Source organism: Pan paniscus, chromosome 15 (assembly GCF_029289425.2).
Source record: "Pan paniscus chromosome 15, NHGRI_mPanPan1-v2.0_pri, whole genome shotgun sequence".
NCBI lineage: Eukaryota > Metazoa > Chordata > Mammalia > Primates > Hominidae > Pan > Pan paniscus.
Window position 1 is genome coordinate 21179193 of NC_073264.2, and position 15644 is coordinate 21194836.

Here is a 15644-nt window from a genome sequence, read left to right on the forward strand (position 1 = left end):
AAACGGAAACATAATTCACAATTTGTTGTGGACAAGGAGCTTCACAGAGAGAATGTTTCCATTGTCTTAAAGTGTGTTACTCAGCTACCCTACTAGCATTTTTTTTACTGTGCTGACAAGAAAAGGAAGGAAAAATATTCACAACCCAGGTTGCTAAACTAAGAGCTTTAATTAATGAGACTCCAGAAAGGGCCCTAGCAAGCTAAAAATGTGATTGCACTATGCTCTCTGACCTCAGTTGCAGGTTCTTTGACTTCTCTTTCGTGTTCTCAGACCCTCAGTGTAAAGATATAAGGGCTCTCTGAGATTGGTCTTTTAAGAAAGTTTTCTTAATTTAATTCGCATTTCCCTTAATGATTCTACCAAGACCCAGGCAGATGTAAAAATCTCTTTGTGAGTATACTGTCTCCTGCCTTAGGAAAAAATGTTACTTCTGATACTTGAAAATTTTCACAATTTACCTGTTTTGGTCACTCGAGGCTGCCCTATCACAGAGGACTTCGACTTGTCAAGAACTTCTATTCTGTTTCTACATGGTAATAAAATCTACTCTACATATAAATGTTTGCAAGAACTGAAAAACCTTTCTCAGGACTGCAGAGCCAACTGTGGTAAACAAGCAGCAAGAATCTAATTTCTGAACTAAGAGAATAAGCCGTATATTCTGAATGGAAAACTACAGGTTGTAAAAAGTTAACAATGAACATGAATGTTGGCCTCAAAGAGATACTATTTTATTTATTTATCCCTAAGGAAAAACCGTTCTATTTTTCTTGTTAAAATATTATTATGTAACAAGAACTACAAGCACCTTTCAAAGAAGAGTTGAACCTCACTTCGTAATCAAATAAATACAAGTTAAAATGGCTAGATACCCTTTTTAATCTACCAAAATAGCAAAGGGTTTTTGCCCCCCATCATCAAAAATGGCCCTTTTTTTTTTTCTTTTTTTTCTTGAGACAGACTCTCACTTTGTCACCCAGGCTGGAGTGCAGTGGTGCAATCTCGGCTCACTGCAATCTCTGCCTCCCAGGTTCAAGCAATTCTCCTGCCTCAGCCTCCCAAGTAGCTGGGATTACAGGCGTGTGCCACCATGCCCGGCTAATTCTTGTATTTTTACTAGAGACGGGGTTTTATAAAGTTGGCCAGGCTTGTCTCGAACTCCTGACCTCAGGTGATCTGCCCACCTTGGCCTCCCAAAGTGCTCGGATTACAGGTGTGAGCCTGGCCAGAAATGGCACTTTCATAGAATGGTAGTGGAAATGTAAAATGCTAAAACCCTACTGAAAAGCAATTTTGCAGTAAGTATCAAGAGCTTTATAACTGTCCTTTCACTCAGTAATTGTACATCCATGGATTTACCCTAAGGAAGAAAATAAGAAATACATAAAATGGTTAAAGAGTAAATATGCATTGTTAGAAGGTTAAATAATTATGGGATATACAATTACAGGAGTCCTTTGCAAACTTTAAAATTATTTACCAAGATATTTTAAAAGCATGGGAAACTATTTCATATTATGATTATGGCACTTATAAAGTCAAACATGTAGTCCAATCTTATCTCTAGTGAAAAGGAATTCACCAAAAAAGTATTTACTGTATTTTTTAAAACATGGGATTTAAGAGACTTCATATGAGTAGCTTGACTGTGCATTGAAATTCTTATTTAGGGCCTAACACAGAGGAGGAAGTGTTTGCTAAATGTTGATTTCCTGCTACCTGTTTTTTTCCTCCAAGATCGTTTCTGTATGTGTCTGGGGTCCAGAAGAGTCCAGAATATGAATATGAATGAATGTGTTAATTTTTTAATTCAGTAAGCAACAAGGCCACCCCCACATGGGAGGATCAATGCAGAGAATGAACCCTCCCCAAGGCATGGGGCCCATGAGTCCCAGCCCACAGAATTACGGCAGTGGCATGAGACCACCACCCAATTCCCTCGGCCCCGCCATGCCTGGGATTAACATGGGCCCGGGAGCCGGCAGACCCTGGCCCAATCCTAACAGTGCTAACTCAATTCCATACTCCTCCTCATCACCTGGTACCTATGTGGGACCCCCCCCTGGTGGTGGCGGCCCTCCAGGAACACCCACTATGCCCAGTCCCTCAGATTCAACAAATTCCAGCGACAACATCTACACAATGATTAATCTGGTGCCACCTGGAGGCAGCCGGTCCAACTTCCCGATGGGTCCCGGCTCGGACGGTCTGATGGGCAGCATGGGCGGCATGGAGCCACACCACATGAATGGATTGTTAGGGTCAGGTGACATAGATGACTTCCAAAAAATTCTCCTAACAACGTGAATAGTATTAGCAATCTTCCAGGCACCCCTCGAGATGACGGCGAGCTAGGAGGGAACTTCCTCCACTCCTTTCAGAATGACAATTATTCTCCAAGCATGACGATGAGTGTGTGATCCCCTCTTCTCCAAGACACTGAGAGAGCCGGCATTGCAGGCGGGAAGATGCCAGAAATTATGCAAGAAGTGAGGTGTCATTACCCAGGAGCTGGTGGAAAGGGCATCTCATGCTCCCTTCAACCCCCTCCCATCCCATCCACGCCAACCGTTCCCAATTTTAGTTTCACACAGTAAAAAGGCCGAACTTTTTATTCCATAAAACAAAACAAAAAAGAAAGAGAGAAAGAAAGAAAGAAAAAGAGAAAAGAAGAAAGAAAGAAAGAAAGGAAGGAAGGAAGGAAGGAAAAGAAAGAGAAAAAGGAAAGAAAGAAAGAAAAAGAAAATGTGGCACATGTACACCATGGAATACTATGCAGCCATAAAAAAGGATGAGTTCATGTCCTTTGCAGGAACATGGATGAAGCTGGAAACCATCATTCTGAGCAAGCTATCATAAGGACAGAAAACCAAACACCACATGTTCTCACTCATACGTGGGAATTGAACAGTGAAAACACTTGGACAGGGCGGGTAGCATCACACATGGGGGCCTGTCCTAGCGTGGAGGCTAGGGGAGGGATAGCATTAGGAGAAGTACCTAATGTAAATGACGAGTTAATGGGTGCAGCAAACCAACATGGCACATGTATACCTATGTAACAAACCTGCACGTTGTGCACATGTGCCCTAGAACTTAAAGTACAATAATAAAAAAATTATGCTGCCAGAATATGCTAGTGTGATTTTTCTGATCAATGTGGTACATTTATTTCTATTTTATACAACAGAACATAACGATACTGTTTTGATTGTAGAAAATCTTCACTGTTACCACCTTGCTGACATGACACATTTTTGAACAACTAAGATGTGCGGAAGGTTAAGACTTATTCAGAATCACAACTCTCAGTATTAATGCCTCATTTGATCCTGGGGTAGAACATGGGCATTGACTATAATGTTTCCATTTTTCTTGCTTTGCTTCTGTGAGTGCTGAGTGTGTTCTGGATACTCAAATGACTTTTCATTTAAATTGAATGGAGAAAGATTGAGGGGTTCTAGAATTAAAAACAACTTAAACTACATAGAAATATCAAGGATATTTTAATTATATGGTCACCTGGAGGCTGGGAGAAAGTGTAGGACGATGCAGACACCTCTCCATCTTAACAATAATCCTACCTTATTTCATTTGTGGGTCAACAGTGGATTGACTGACCTGAGATCATTTCCCCTCAACTGCAAAAATATAAAGTTTATAAAAACCAGGTCTTGAGGAAATAGAGCTTAATATCAATAAGGCTGTAAAGAAAAAATTCCTAGAAAACATCAGAGCCCAACAATGTGCTGGGATTCTATGTCACATGGCTGGTACCAGTTGCTGTCATTAATGTTGGAGTACATGGAAAGGATAATACTTGGGGGGATGGGGCCTTATAAAGTTTAGTAGGTTTGCTTGTCTTAGAAAATGTTGTTTTTGGTGATTGTTGTTTTGGTTTGGTTTGGTTTATTTGGGTTTTTTTTTTTTTTTTTTTGGAGATGGAGTCTCGCTCTTGTCCCCCCAGGCTGGAGGGCAATGGTGCAGTCTGGGCTCACTGCAACCTCTGCCTCCCAGGTTCAAGCAATTCTTCTGCCTCACCCTTCTGAGTAGCTGGGATTATAGGTGCCTGCCACCACGCCTGGCTAAATTCTGTACTTTTAGTAGACACGGGGTTTCACCATGTTGGCCAGGCTAGTCTCGAACTACTGACCACAGGTGATCCACCTGCCTTGGCCTCCCAAAGTGCTGGGATTTCAGGCATGAGAAAATGTTGGTAACAGACATGCAAGAAATTTTAATATTCTATAGATGGCTTGCCTCTGCTGTTGTTATTTACACCTGTATTCCACTGTTTTATCTTCTCATTCCAATTTTACTTGTGAAAATAGCAATAATTATATTCATTCTAAATTCTCAGGCTATTATGAGGGTAAACAAAAATTTTCACAACTGCATTTAAGATCTTTGATAAAATAAAATGAGCCAAAATTCTAAGGCATTCCTATTTTTAAAGAAAACAACAAGGGAGCATCATACATCTGTGTAGGTAATAGTTGGTTTTAAAATGTCGTTTCTGGCCAGGTGTGGTGACTCAAACCTATAATCCCAGCACATTGAGAGGCCAAGGAAGGAGGATCGCTTGAGTCCAGGAGTTTGAGACCAGCCTGGGCAACATAATAAGACTCTGTCTCTACAAAAAGAGTTTGTAAGAATTAGCTGGGCATGGTGGCATGCACCTACTCAGGAGGCTGAGGCAGGAGGATTGCTTGAGCCTGGGAGTTGAAGGCTGCAGTGAGCTGTGATTCTGCCATCCTACTCCAGCCTGGGTGAAAGAGTGAGACCCTGTCTCAAAATGAAGGAATGAATGAATAAAACAAATAAAAATAAATTATCGTTTATAATACAGCCAAAGAGACCATCTGCTAGCTCATTCGGCCGCTTCCTAGGATCAGACAGGAGATTAGTGTAAACATGCATATGCACTGATTGGGCAAAGCCCTTCTCAGGACTTTCACTCAATTCAGGGTTGCTGCTGTTGTTTGTTCTCAATATGTTTTTAAACAGTAAATAAGTTAGCATGGATAAAAACCACTATATAAACCAAAATACATGTCTGAAATTAATCTAAATGTTCTTCAGTATACTCAAGAAGATGTTTTGACCCATGGGTCTCAAATACTAAACTCGAATTGCTTCAGAAGAAGCATAAAGTCATTGAAAATTTCAGAAAGCAATATGTGTATGTCTATGTGTGTACATGCAAAGACACATACATAATTTCTTCTAAAGATTACTATCAATTTTGGTTTCAAACTTATTGAATCAACATGATGATATCAATAATAGTTACATTATTTATGTATTTACGGAATGAAATGCCAAGAGGCATATGTATTTCCCCTCCCTCACCTTCCAATTTTCTTATGCAACAAGTTGGCAAGCCTAGTGGTTTATGAGGAAATCTGTTAGAGAGTAAGTAGTGGACACACTGTCTTATGATAACATTTGCTCTTTCTTTCTCCAGTCTAAATTATATAGTTCACTTGATTGTTGTAGTTACAAAGTTGTATTTGTTCATGTGTCTGTCTCCCCATTGGACAGTGAGTCCAGGAGAGCAGGGATTACGATTTTTATCTCTGTGTCTAATCACTTTTCTGCCCCCAGGAGTCGGCTGCCTTATTCAGTAAATGGATGCTCTTCCACATGGTAGTCTTGATTGGTCAATTTCTGTACTATATAAGGTTTTGGGAAGCAGAGATGGACAATGATGAGAGAGAGTAGATGAAAGGAAGATGAGGTTATAGGGAGAATGTGGGAAAGGAAAGAAGGGGATATCTTCATAGAGCAGGAAGCAAAATTGGAAGTCAAAGTGTCCAGTGGCAGTGGTGAAAAGTGTTGACCAACCTTGATTTGATGAAGGTGGCGTCAAATCAATTTAAACTTTTCACGGGGAAGCAGGGTATTTCTCAACCTAATGCTTATGGGGAATTGGCCTCTGTATTTCTCTCCAGACTTTCACGGACTACTCAGCCTAGCCCAAACATGAGCCAGATGCCGAATGGACTGCCAATGTGAAAATTATTCGATTTGATTAAGAAACAATTTAATCTTATTCTGGTTTGTATTTAAAGCCTGCTAATATCAAAGTACACGGAATTTTCATTTTTATATCAGCAACTTAGATGCCATTTAGAAGCTGTGCCATCCTGAAATTAAAACCACAAGTGCTAGAGTCAGCTTTCACCATTCCCCTAGAAGAGATCAGCTTTTTTGGTGTTAACAATGTGTTCTATAGCAGGAAGGCAAGACTACTGTCCAAGATCTGACCTCCTTTCCTATCTCCCGGAGGGCTGTGATGAGGGCCACTGCTGCTGGCTGTGGGGGTCTCCATTTCCCTGCCCCTCAACCCTGTACCCTCAGTGCACACTCTGCCTTTCCTTTTTTACATGGCAGACTAGCTGTGTCTTCTGGTGGCCACGTAGCTTCAGAAGTGTGGTTTTTAGTAGGTACAGATCTACTAGGACCTTTCATTCAGTTAAAGCTTCTAGGAACTGAAAGACAACAGGAGGCGAGGAGAGCAGGAGAAAGAGGAAGCATGGAGTATTAGAAGATAAACGATCCTCATTTCAAATGAAGACTGCTTAATGAAAAATCTCCTTAAGGCACTATTTCCCAAACTTGCCTGTTCATCAGTGTGAATTACACAGGGCCGCTGGGAAAAATCCAGACTCCTGGCTGCCATTTTAGAACCATTAAATACATCTGCAGAGGTAAGAGTCTGGATAATCTGTATTTTCAACATGCCCTGGAAATTCCAACACTCAGGCAAATTAGGGAATCACTAATTTAAAAGAAGTCTACTCCATCAATTTAAGTTGTTAAGATTTGAATAGATCAGGATTAGCTCTCAAAAATGCATTGCTTCTTGAAGTAAACATTTCAACAGAATTAAATTTTGAAAGAATTAAATCCCCTAATGCTATCCCTTCCCTAGCTCCCCACAGGACCCAGTGTGTGATGTTCCCCTCCATGTGTCCATGTGTTCTCATTGTTCAACTCCCACTTATGAGTGAGAACATGTGGTGTTTGGTTTTCTGTTCCTGTGTTAGTTTGCTGAGGATGATGGCTTCCAGCTTCATCCGTGTCCCTGCAAAGGACATGAACTCATCCTTTTCTTATGGCTGAGAGTATTCCATGGAGTATATGTGTCACTTTTTTTTATCCAGTCTATCAGTGATGGGCATTTGGGTTGGTTCCAAGTCTTTGCTATTGGGAATGGTGCTGCAATAAACATGTGTGTGCATGCGTCTTTATAGTAGAATGATTTATAATCTTTGGGCATATACCCAGAAATGGGATTGTGAGGTTAATTGGTATTTCTGGTTCTAGATCCTGGAGGAATAGCCACACTGTCTTCCCCAATGGTTGTACTAATTTACACTCCCACCAACAGTGTAAAAGCGTTCCTATTTTTCCACATCATCTCCAGCACCTAATGTAGATGAGAGGTTGATGGGTGAAGCAAACTACCATATCATGTGTATACCTATGTAACAAACCTGCACATTCTCCACATGTATCCCAGAACTTAAAGTATAATAATAACAATTAAAAAGATTGAAAATTTAAAATTTTAATTTAAATTGGGCTTTAGTTACTTGCAAAATACATTGTATTTCCAAACAATATGCAAAACAAAGAGTTATTGTATGCATTATCAATAAAGTTATATCGCTTCTCTTAAAAATAACATTAAAGAAAAATAATTAAATCCATTTTAGGATAATTTAAAAACGTATCTGTCAATTTTAACTGAAAATTCTCTTACATTTATACATCCCACATTCTAATAAGGACTAATTGACACTTAATTATGAGCAGTAAAGAAATATGTGTTTGCATGTCTGTATACTTATAGATCAGTTCCAATGGAAATATCTATTTGGAGTCAGAAAATCTGTTTGGTCCCAGTTCTCACTAAAAACATGATCTCATTAAAAATACTTAAACACAATAAACTTTACTTTCTCATTTATTACAAAAAATTAAATCCCTGGCACTAGAAATGTAAAACATGGCAAGTATGCATGTTCTAATCTGGAGTTAATTTGGTATGTGTAATCCCATAAGCAAAGCAGTAGCCATGTCCTATTGTTTTTTTTTTTTTTTTCTTTCCCAATACACATGCTAATCTACTGCCTCCCCCAGCCCCTGGCCATATTAATATTACTGAAGCCCACTTTCATCAGTGTCTTTCCATGATAAAAACAAATGAGCAAGCAACCAAAAACTACACAAAACCACATGCACACACATGGCCCTCCTTCAATGGATCTCCACTGCCTAGAGAATTAAATCCAATTCCTCTGCATGGTATGCAAAATCTCCACAGTAAGGCCCAACCTGCCTCTCCAGCTTGATCTCTAACTGCTTCCCTACACATAACACATGTGCTGCCAAGAGGGACTTCTGGCTGTGTCCCAAACACGCCTGGGTTTCCCAGCTCCAGTTGCCCTGCCTGGTGTCTGTGCACATCTCACCTATCCACACTCTTCCCACTCTTCCAAGTCACCTCATATGCCTCTCTCCACTCCACCAGACTTAATATGTACTGTTTCCCCACCACCCCACGTGCATAATTCTGCCCTGTTCTATTTGTCTGGGACGTGAGCTCCTTGGAAACAGTCTATATCTTAAGAAAGCACCTTTTAATCTCTAACACTGCCGAATATGTGAGTAGACTGGAAAGACCATGAGCTTCAGAATCAAGTGGCCATGGATACCTTTCTTGAAAGGTAAAGAAAGTCTTGAGAGACTTTCAAGGAGTTACTTAGCCTTCCTGAGCTTTTTGCTCCTTAATTGGTATAGCAGTGATAATAAATCAACCCTACACAATATTAAGTTATGGAAATAAGTGTCTGTGAAAGCATCTTGCTCACAGTGATTGCTCAATAATGACTCATCTCCTCCCTTCCCTTCTTAATTCAGATTTATTAACATATGTTCAATAAAGCAATAAGTGTTTGTGATTCCATTTTTCTAGTTCCTAATTCTAGTTATTTCAGGTTTTTATACAGGTGCAGAAGCCCTTTTCTTCTACACTGGTTCCCCTAAGAGGAGTTACCTTGACCTAAAACATAAGAAAAGCACCAACCATAAAACTCTGCCTTTCTTAGTCAGTTATGTGCATTTTAAAAAATAAACGTTCTACTTAAGCTGTTATTCTGGAAAACCAGAATTTCACTGGCAATCCCTGATCCATTTATGCCCATAAATTTCCAAGGTAAATACAGCAAATAGGCAGAAGCTGGTAATATGAAGATAGAGATGAGTCAGGATGGGAACTGGTGGCTGGGATGAGGGCCAGAAGAAAACTACAGGTATAGGAGCCAGGAAAATTAGTTGCTTAACACTGATTAATGGCCATGCTTGTCCTACTCATTACAAACATTAACTTCTCATTTAAGTTATTTTAAAATATTTTTATGCTGACATGCTAAAGTTTTTGTGCTAACAAAATCAAATTTCATCTTTCTGGAATATTTCAGAGCCAAGGTAATCTAAAATTTTTAGATAGGGGCTAAAGAAAGGGAGCTCAGGCCTGACAGTCTTAGGATATAGGCGGAATAGAAAATGGGGAGAACTGAACGAGGAGAGACGTTAGGCTTGCAAAGGTAGGTACCAGGATGTAAGCATGAGGTTCAAGTTCACAGTCCCATTCACTTTATTAACAGCACTGAGCAGTATCACTGCTGCCCAAGCCATCAGAAAGGTCCTGGCCAAAAATGCAAATCCTTCTTTATCTTCCAGAACTGGAATTCCCATTCAACAGATTTTCTGGAAAAATTAAGTTTCCTTTTACATTGTCATGGCTATTTTTTTGAGATCACAATGCCCAGAGTACAGCTTCTAGATTATCTTGATATCTAACTCCTGGTTCCTTAAGAACAGCTGAAATACTAAGAGCAAATGACAGCTGCTAGACCCCTTGAAGTTACTGTTTAAAAAAAAAAAAAACTGTTCCCTAGGTATTTCTCTGTTTCACTGAAAGAAAAACAAACTCCCAGGGGAAATAGAAACCTACAAACCTTTGAAAATAATTCTTTTTTAACACAGGCCAATTACTAAATAGAGAACTCATCAAAGAAAAAGTATTTTCTTAAAGCAAAAAACTAAACCCGCATTTAGGTAAATTAATGTTTATTCATAACGATTTTTAATGTTATTTGTTATTCTAAAACTTGCAAAAATTCCATCTGTTATAGGAGTTATTGAAATAGTCATAGATGGGTGTATGTGCAGGGGAGAAGATGGCGGCGGCGGGGGAAGCAGCCTGAGCAGCCTGAGGAGCGCCGAGTCCCATTGAAACCGGCAGCCATAGCCCTCCACAGCCCGCAGTATATTTTTGGAGATTTTAGTCCTGATGAATTCAATCAGTTCTTTGTGACTCCTCGATCTTCAATTGAGCTTCCTCCATGCAGTGGAACAGTTCTGTGTGGCACACAAGCTGGGGATAAACTACCTGATGGACAAGAATATCGGAGAATTGAGTTTGGTGTCAATGAAGTCATTGAACCCAGTGACAGTTTGCTGAGAACCCCCAGCTACAGTATTTCAAGCACACTGAACCCTCAGGCCCCTGAATTTATTCTCGGTTGTACAGCTTCCAAAACAACCCCTGATGGTATCACTAAAGAAGCAAGCTACGGCTCCATCGACTGCCAGTACCCAGGCTGTGCCCTTGCTTTGGATGGAAGTTCTAATGTGGAGGCGGAAGTTTTGGAAAATGATGGTGTCTCAGGTGGTCTTGGACAAAGGGAGCGTAAAAAGAAGAAAAAGCAGCCACCTGGATATTACAGCTGTTTGAAAGATGGTGGCGATGATAGTATTTCCACAGAAGCCCTGGTCAATGGCCATGCCAACTCAGCAGTCCCGAACAGTGTCAGTGCAGAGGATGCAGAATTTATGGGTGACATGCCCCCGTCAGTTACGCCCAGGACTTTTGACAGCCCCCAGAACTCCACGGACTCTGTCAGTGACACTGTGCCTGACAGTCCTTTCCCCGGAGCACTCGGCAGTGACACCGGGACTGCAGGGCAGCAGGAGGGGGGTCCCGGGGCTGATTTTGGTCAGTCCTGCTTCCCTGCAGGGGCTGGCAGAGACACCCTGTCAAGACAGCTGGGGCTCAGCCCTGCGTTGGTACTGATACTACTGAAAACCTTGGAGTTGCTAATGGACAAATACTCGAATCCTCGGGTGAGGGCACAGCTACCAACGGCGTGGAGTTGCACACCACGGAAAGCATAGACTTGGACCCAGCCAAACCCGAGAGTCCATCACCTCCTGCTGACGGCATGGGCTCTGCATCAGGCACCCTTCCTGTCAGCCAGCCCAGGTCCTGGGCCAGTCTCCTTCACGATTCTAAGCCCTCTTCCTCCTCGCCGGTGGCCTATGTGGAAACTAAGTATTCCCCTCCCGCCATATCTCCCCTGGTTTCTGAAAAGCAGGTTGAAGTCAAAGAAGGGCTTGTTCCAGTTTCAGGGGATTCTGTAGCCAGGCATTGGTTGCTTTCCCGCCGATGTACCACCTGATGAAGTTCATTCCTCTGTATTCCAAAGTGCAAAGGCCTTGTACGTCAACACCCAAGATAGACAGCTTTGTTTGGCTAATGAATGAATTTACTAATATGCCAGTACCTCCAAAACCCGGACAAGCTCTTGGAGATAAAATCGTGAGGGATATTCGCCCTGGAGCTGCCTTTGAGCCCACGTATATTTAGACTCCTGACAGTTAACAAGTCAAGACTGTCTGAAAAGGATCGACAAGAAGATGCTGAGGAATACTTAGGCTTCATTCTAAATGGACTTCATGAGGAAATGTTGAACCTAAAGAAGCTTCTCTCACCAAATAATGAAAAACGTGCGATTTCCAATGGCCCCAAAAACCACTCAGTCAATGAAGAAGAGCAAGAAGAACAAGGCGAAGGAAGCGAGGATGAATGGGAACAAGTGGGCCCCCGGAACAAGACTTCCGTCACCCGCCAGGCGGATTTTGTTCAGACTCCAATCACCGCATTTTTGGTGGCCACATCAGGTCTGTGGTTTACCAGCAGAGTGCAAAAGAATCTGCCACTTTGCAGCCATTTTTCACGTTGCAGTTGGATATCCAGTCTGACAAAATACGCACAGTCCAGGATGCACTGGAGAGCTTGGTGGCAAGAGAATCTGTCCAAAGTTTTACCACAAAAACCGAAGAAGAAGTTGAGATAAGTCGAAGAGTGACTCTGGAAAAACTCCCTCCTGTCCTCGTGCTGCACCTGAAACGATTCGTTTATGAGAAGACTGGTGGTGCCAGAAGCTTATCGAAAATATTGAATATCCTGTGGACTTGGAAATTAGTAAAGAACTGCTTTCTCCAGGGGTTAAAAATAAGAATTTTAAATGCCACAGAACCTATCGGCTCTTTGCAGTGGTCTACCATCACGGCAACAGTGCGACGGGCGGCCATCACACTAGAGACGTCTTCCAGATCGGTCTGAATGGCTGGCTGTACATCGATGACCAGACAGTCAAGGTGATCAACCAGTACCAGGTGGTGAAACCAACTGCTGAACGCACAGCCCATCTCCTGTATTACCGCCGAGCGGACCTGCTGTAAACCCTGTGTGCGCTGTGTGTGCGCCCAGTGCCCGCTTTGTAGGACACCACCTCACACTCACTTCCCGCCTCTCTTTAGTGGCTCTTTAGAGAGAAACTCTTTCGCCCTTTGCAAAAATGGGCTAGAATGAAAAGGAGATGCCTTGGGGTTCGTGCACAACATAGCTTCTGTTGACTCTAACTTTGAAATCAAAATCATTTGGTTGAAACAGACTGTCGCTTGATTTTAAAAAATACACAAAAACCCATATTTCTGAAATAATGCTGATTCCTGAGATAAGAAAGTGGATTTGATCCCCAGTCTCATTGCTTAGTAGAATAAATCCTGCACCAGCGACACTTGTAAATTTGTGAAAATGAATTTTATCTTTCCTTAAAAAAGAAATGTTTTAATCCATCACATTTTTCTTCCCTACCCTTTAGTTTTTGATAAATGATAAAAATGAGCCAGTTATCGAAGAAGAACTAGTTCTTACTTCAAAAGAAAAATAAACATAAAAAATAAGTTGCTGGTTCCTAACAGGAAAAAAATTAGTAATTGTGCTGAGGGAAACTGCTTACATAGACATTGCAGATCAAATATTTGGAGTTAAAATGTTAGTCTACATTGATGGATGATTGTAACTTTACTGCCATTAAAAAGATTTCAAATTGCATTCATGCTTCTGTGTACACATAATGAAAAATGGACAAATAATGGAGATCTCTCCTTCAGTCTGCTCTGTTTAATTCTGCTGTCTGTTCTTCTCTAATGCTGCATCCCTAATTGTACATAGTTTAGTGATATCTAGGAGTATAAAGTTGTCACTCATCAATAAAAATCACAAAGTTGGTTTTAAAAAAAAAAGAAATAGTCATAGATGATGGTATAGGTGGAGAGGGGTTGCTGGGCTTTATTTAAAGTGCTTTTCAAAGCTTCACATATAGGTTTCATTCAAACTTTAAGAAGAAAAAGATGAACAATCAGAAATGGGTAAGATGTGGGGATATAAATAGATATTTTGTACATAAGACTTCTGCATCCCCAAATATTAGCTTGTTGTGGAATTCTGTCATCTATTCTTGTTTCAGTCAAAACAAGCAAAAAAAAACAGAACAGTATGAAGAAAATCATCTAGTTCCACCAAAAACTTTTCACTCAGCAAGCAAGCATTGAGTCCCTAGCTGAAGATGCAAAGAGGAGCAAGAAATATTCTCTTCCATTGAGACGGTCATTGTCTAAAGGAAAATGTAGATAAGCAACCCGACATTCAGAATGACCTGTGTTACAAGCAATAATAAAGCTGAGCGCTGGGTACTATGGGGCACTTGGGAAGGTTGCCTAAGCCAGAGAGCTTCACAGGGAGCCTTGATGTCTGAGTAAGAATTAACCAGGTGAAGCAGAAGGGGAAATAGTCTCTAGGAACAGAGAGCTTTGAGTGCAAAGGCAGGCAGAGTGTGAGGAGAGGAGGCCTTACTTCCTTGTGACTGCAGCATGAAGGGAAGGGGAGGGCTGAGAGAAATGAGGCTCCACAGGTGCTCCTGGATGTCCTAATTAATTTTGAATTAACAAATCATAAGTATGACTTTTTCTCTGTTTTTTTTTTTTAAAAAAACTTTGTTCCTTAATTGCATGCAAAATGTATCTGTTGAGATAAAATAATTTCATACCTATTTCTAATTAGTTGCTTAAATAATTGTTATCCTTGGAGAGCAGTAAATGACAGATGAACATTAAAAATTTTGTAAAAATGTCAATTGCAGTTTGTTCATATATCATGTAGCAATTACCAGCCTTGTCTGGCTGACATATACTTGAGGGAGTGTGGAAAGTGCTGAATGCCTGAAGATAAATCAACTCTTCCCCTGGGAGGTGAGTTTATTCTTCTTTGAAACCCATGGGTATTTAGTGTCTGGACATGGTGGTATGGAGTACATAGAGAAGCCCTTCATTAGGAGTGAACTCTTACTTATTTTCTCTGATGAATTCTCAGACTCTTTTGCTGCCTCAAATTGCACTACGACCTGTCAGCTGTTAGAGAGATCAGCAGTGGAGACAGTCCCAGGAAACAGTCTGGAAACAAAAGGGTCTGCCCCTATCCTGGGTACATCAAATATGGAAGCATCACATTTGCCAAGAGACAACACCATAAGAGGATAACTGACAGCAGTCAATTCTATCCTGAAAATGCTCTGAGGCTTTAAACATAGTTTATTGCCTTGACATTGGGCCTCAGAGTACACCTGCCTTTTCTCCCACTATCCTGATAAATTCTGCACTCTAAAATGTTTCTCTATATCAATGTAGCAAACCTTCATTTATTAGCAACTTTAAGTAACCTCCAGGTCCTTTAGATGACTTTCATTCTTCTTTGTGCTGGACATTTTTATATGACAGACAAAAATATCTATTCTCAGAGCTGGAGGAGATAAAAATGTTTTCCCTGAAGGGAATGAACTCTTAATTAAGCTAAAACTTTTTAAAGAGTATATATTAAATGTAAATATAGTATTATAGAAAATTATAATGTAATAAATTTACTGCGAAAGTGTCCATTTTTCTGGTATAATACTTTTTATGTAGAGTTTAAAAAAAAAATAGAACAAAAAGCAAAGTAAACTTAGTGAAATGAAGCAGAATAAAGAAACAGAAAACAAACTTATCCTGAGACCCAAGCTGTGTCCTAGGATGAAAGTGGTTTCTGCTGGTTGGCAAGAAGAGAAGAATCCTAGACACTATTTCTCTTGCATAATAGGACAGTAAGGAAAGGGTGTCTCAGCCAAAGAAGTCAAGAGAACTTCTGCCAGATCTTGGAGCAATTCTTATTCTTCGTTAGTTCTTCTTTACTAATCATTTGATTAACTGATATTAAACACTCCCTAGCACTGCAATAAGTGTTTTATATAACTTTATTCAACCTCACAACAATCAAATGGGCCCATTTTACAAATGAAGGACCTGGGGTTCAGAGAGGCCAAGGGACTTTCTCAAAGTCACACAGCTAGTTAGTTGTGGAGCTATGCCAAACTCATGTCAGAATCAAAAATGTTTCTTCTGAACTT

The 15644-nt window shown here is 40.6% G+C and overlaps 2 pseudogenes; both read left to right on the top strand.

The window, feature by feature from the left end:
* The first annotated feature begins 1799 nt into the window (after window positions 1–1799).
* On the top strand, window positions 1800–3099 carry LOC100982010 (single-stranded DNA-binding protein 3-like; annotated as a pseudogene).
* A 6480-nt stretch (window positions 3100–9579) lies between these two features.
* On the top strand, window positions 9580–13537 carry LOC100982336 (ubiquitin carboxyl-terminal hydrolase 10-like; annotated as a pseudogene).
* The last annotated feature ends 2107 nt before the right edge of the window (window positions 13538–15644 follow it).